At 38.0% G+C, this 4,067-nt stretch overlaps 1 protein-coding gene across 2 annotated transcripts in view; it reads left to right on the top strand.

Moving 5' to 3' along the window:
- Positions 1-3,880: 3,880 nt before the first annotated feature.
- Positions 3,881-4,067, top strand: part of rfx2 (regulatory factor X, 2 (influences HLA class II expression)) — a 30,333-nt gene continuing 30,146 nt past the window's right edge. Inside the window, exon 1 of one of the 2 annotated variants that reach the window (XM_022210499.2) lies at positions 3,881-4,057. The gene's annotated coding sequence lies outside the window, so the exon portion shown is untranslated. The remainder of the gene's footprint in view (positions 4,058-4,067) is intronic. The other variant, XM_051947684.1, reaches the window with a different exon arrangement.

Below are 4,067 nucleotides of genomic sequence, written 5' to 3'. Positions count from 1 at the left end.
GATGTGTGTCCTGTAGGAGAGCCTCAGTGAGAGTGACAGCAGCAGTAGCAGCAGCTCTGTGGAGGGTCAAGTCACACTGCTCCTCTGACCTGCTGCTCTGTCACACCTGCTGCACAACACACTCTCTAACAGCTCACTCTGACACAGCACTCTCCCTTCACCCCTTATCACAGAACTGCAACTGATGACTACTCTCACCACACACAATTCTGCATCACCACTATTCTCCTGCTCATTTAGCCCAATCAATAGTGATATTCAAGTTGCTTACATGCAGACCTAAGAAAGTTTACATAGATAAGAAGCTTAAATCATCTTCCCCTCCCCCCTTTTCTTTAATGATTGCAATTTTGTCTTTATTTTATTACATTGTATAATTTTATTTATAATAATATTTTATGTCCTTAATTTTAATTAATTACCAATGCTTTCCATTTTAAATTCTCTTGATGGACCTAACTGTTGCAGCTTTGCTTGGGATATATCTAAAATTACATATTTACAGTCAATCCTCTGTGTGATGATACAAGAAACTCTATAGGACAATTTAACATCAACAAGAGGTAAAACTGTATTTAAAAAAAAAATCTATTTCTGTTTGGTCTTGATCTAAGAAAAATGCCCTGAGAAGACATGAGCTATATAAATTTATTTCATTGAAATGTAATGAAATAATTCATAAATGTATTTAATCAGTATGTCATTTTCTCAAAATATAAACTCAATATGGGCACAACAGTGTGTATTTTTAGTACATGTAAACTATGATATAGTATACAACTGCTGACTGTAAATACGCATTTTTGATGTTTAGCATTTGGACATTTGGATATTTATAATATTGTATCCACATCAGCAATGCTTTCAGTGTTGCCTGTACTACCTGGCAGCATAGATACACTAGTTTTGTGAGTGTGTGAGCATGCATGTGTTTAACTTTCTCTTCTGAATGAGCTTATGTCTACACTTGATTTACATCTTGCTTTTTCTGTACCTTTAGTATAGATTTTTTATACAATTTTTTTGTCAACAGTGTAGAGATTTCAATTCAGTTGTCCTCATTGTGCAAATAGGGGCAAAACTAGGCACATTTAAAAATAAAAAAACAATTCAAAAATGAAGCAGCAGACACAATTACATTGTAGTATACCCTCTTCAGCCAGGGGACTAAACTTCAAAACAGCTTCAAATCACAATTTCCATAACTCAATTTAATCGTTCCTCTGATTAGACCCCTAATTTACCACTTTTTCTAACTGCAAACTGACTCATTTTTCAGACTTTGGTAAGAGTCACAATGCCACAGAAGACATAATGGAATTACTTTTACATGGAAAGTATTATTTTCTGCTATGAATGCATAAAATCTATTCAGTTATTCTTCATTTCTCAAACTCTAATTGAGCATCCTTTGTGTATTTGTTGTAATAATAATAATAATAATAATAATAATAAATATATCGACTTTAAAGAATAAAGTCAAAATATGTAATACTGACCATATGTTTTTTCAAAATTATTGTTATCATTATAGGAGTTCTAAAATGTTCAATGTGACTTAAATACCATTTCGACTTAAATATCATTTTCCTCAGAGCCACACTGACTGACTAGTGTTGAGTCAGTTCAGTGACAAATGAATGAAAATATCAAAGGGAAGCACTCTGAGACATTTTTTGTCTTGTATCTACATTATGTCAGTAAAACATTTCTTTCTAAAGAAGTTATTTATTCATCTGACCACCATGCAAATTTCTCCTTTGTGAGATCAATAGTCTATCTTATCTTATGTGTCACAATATAGACATAGGCTGCCACCATGTGTTGAAAATGGGAACTTCATGAGGACAAGGCTGCACTCTTGCAAACAAATTTCTTTCATAGTATTTACATAATAGAAAAGCACTCGGAGAGTGCAGACCTCCGTCAAGGATAGAGAGGAAAACAGGAAACCCATGCAGTAAAGGATCATGAATTGGAATCAAACCTGCATCTCTGACACAGTTCTGTTTATAAATGACCTTCTTAACCAGTTGAGCTATCTGGACACCTTGCTCCAATTTGTTGGACGACATACTAACCTATGAGGTTTTTGTCCTATTTTGGACCACATACTAAAAAATTCAAAGTGATCCAAAATCCAGGATCCTTTCCAGATTGCCACCAAAATTAAATCAGCTCTTCCTCTTACCATAGTCTACATCCCCTCAAAATTTGATGTGAATCTGCCAAGGCGTTTTTGAGTTATCTTGCTAACAGACAGACAGACAGACAGACAGACAGACAGATGGACACACAAACACCGGGTGTCACATAACCTCCTTGGCGGAGGTAACCAGATTTTTGAAATAGGAAATAAAAAGCCATAGATGTAACAGAAATATAGATAGAGTAGCATATATACATGCATAAGAACAATAAAACTGCTCCGTGATGTAAAAATATAAATGTATGCACAAGTATACTACATGCCAGAGCAAAGCTTCCTGCGCAGTAGAAATAAATTTGTGGTCTAAAAAAGGGTCAACTCAGATGTACATTTAAGTAAGTTTTAAGAATATCTGCGGTTGTTACAGCTTTCTGATTTAGCAACATAACTAAAATGATAAAATTCTGAATATCATCCAGAAAACGGGTAAATTTGTTTTTTGTTATGACCATAATGTATGAAATCTGCCCAAAACCTGAACAAGTATTTCACAACTGGGGACCAAATGGGGTTCATAAGTCACAATCACTGCATCACAGTTCACTTCATGTAATGTAACGGTACATATTCCTAAGCCATAGTGGGTCTGGTAGTGTTACTCAGTCCTTTGGGCCTTTCTTGCAGAGGTGTAAAACTTAAATACGGTTTTTGCACACGTATATGTGCTATGTTTGGACTGTGCTGAAAGTTTTGGACATGAGCTTAATCTTGCAACACATATGAGCTATCAAAGTCTAGAAGTTTGATGAATAAATTCAATTAATTCATCATTGGCATGAAAAGGAGCCACATGCACATTTATCAATTATTTCCTAAAACAAAAGACATAAAGATCAAGATCAAGCGTTTTATGCTCTGAATTTTCTGAAGGATGATGCCTAGTGCTAACCTGTTTTTTTATACGAAATCTGTACCCATGCATGCATGTAATTGAAACACAACTCAAACTAAAAATATAGAAGGGCCTTTAAGGTTAAACGGATCATAATTTTGATCCAAGTGATGCATACAAAAATACCTTTATATCATACACACTGATCAGCCACAACATTATGTCCACTGACAGGTGAAGTGAAGAACATCGATCATCTTGTTTTAATGCAAAATTCTCCAGGGAAACCGTGAGTCCTGACATTCATGTGAATGTTTGACATGTACCATCCACCTAAACATTGCAGGTCAAGCAACCCACCAGCCCCGCATGGCAACAGCAGTCCTTGATGCCAGTTTCCACCCTCAGCAGGCCAATACACCCCAACACACTGCAAAAACTGCTCAGGAGTGACACAGATAAGCTGCTCCCCCGGGTTCCACACTCCCCAGATGCAAATCTTACTCAGCATCTGTGGGATGTTCCAGGATAAGTCTGATCTATGTAGGTCCCACCCTGCAAACCACAAGACCCACAGAATTCACTGACTTCCACAGAGGTCCTGGTCCATGCCCCATTGGGTCATAAGGAGGTGGTCATAATGTTATGTTTGATCGGTATATGTAGTTAATGCCATCTGAAAGGACTCAGCTTCTATGAATCGTGCACTTCAGCACCTCCCTGGGTCAGACCACCTCCTAGTGGCTCATTTTAAGCGCACAGGCACAGCTGACTGGGCGGGTCGCTGCTCCCTTTGGCCCCTCCCTTATATAGTGAGGGCCATGACGTCGGCATTGGAGGGTAGCAACAGTTGCCTCGAGACCCCGTCGCGCTATAGTGACTGTAGCCGTGGAGACAGTTACTTACCAACGGGCGCAACACTCAGCAACAGCAGCAGCAGCATCTGGAAGTGACCGAGCGAGTGGGAGAGAGGGGAAAGAGAGCACAGCCAGGGCAGAACTTTTCTCAAGGCAAAGGTGACTATAT

This window comes from Acanthochromis polyacanthus, chromosome 4, assembly GCF_021347895.1.
Source record: "Acanthochromis polyacanthus isolate Apoly-LR-REF ecotype Palm Island chromosome 4, KAUST_Apoly_ChrSc, whole genome shotgun sequence".
Taxonomy (NCBI): domain Eukaryota; kingdom Metazoa; phylum Chordata; class Actinopteri; family Pomacentridae; genus Acanthochromis; species Acanthochromis polyacanthus.
Note: the sequence above shows the minus strand (reverse complement) of the source record. Positions and strands in the feature narration are given on the sequence as shown.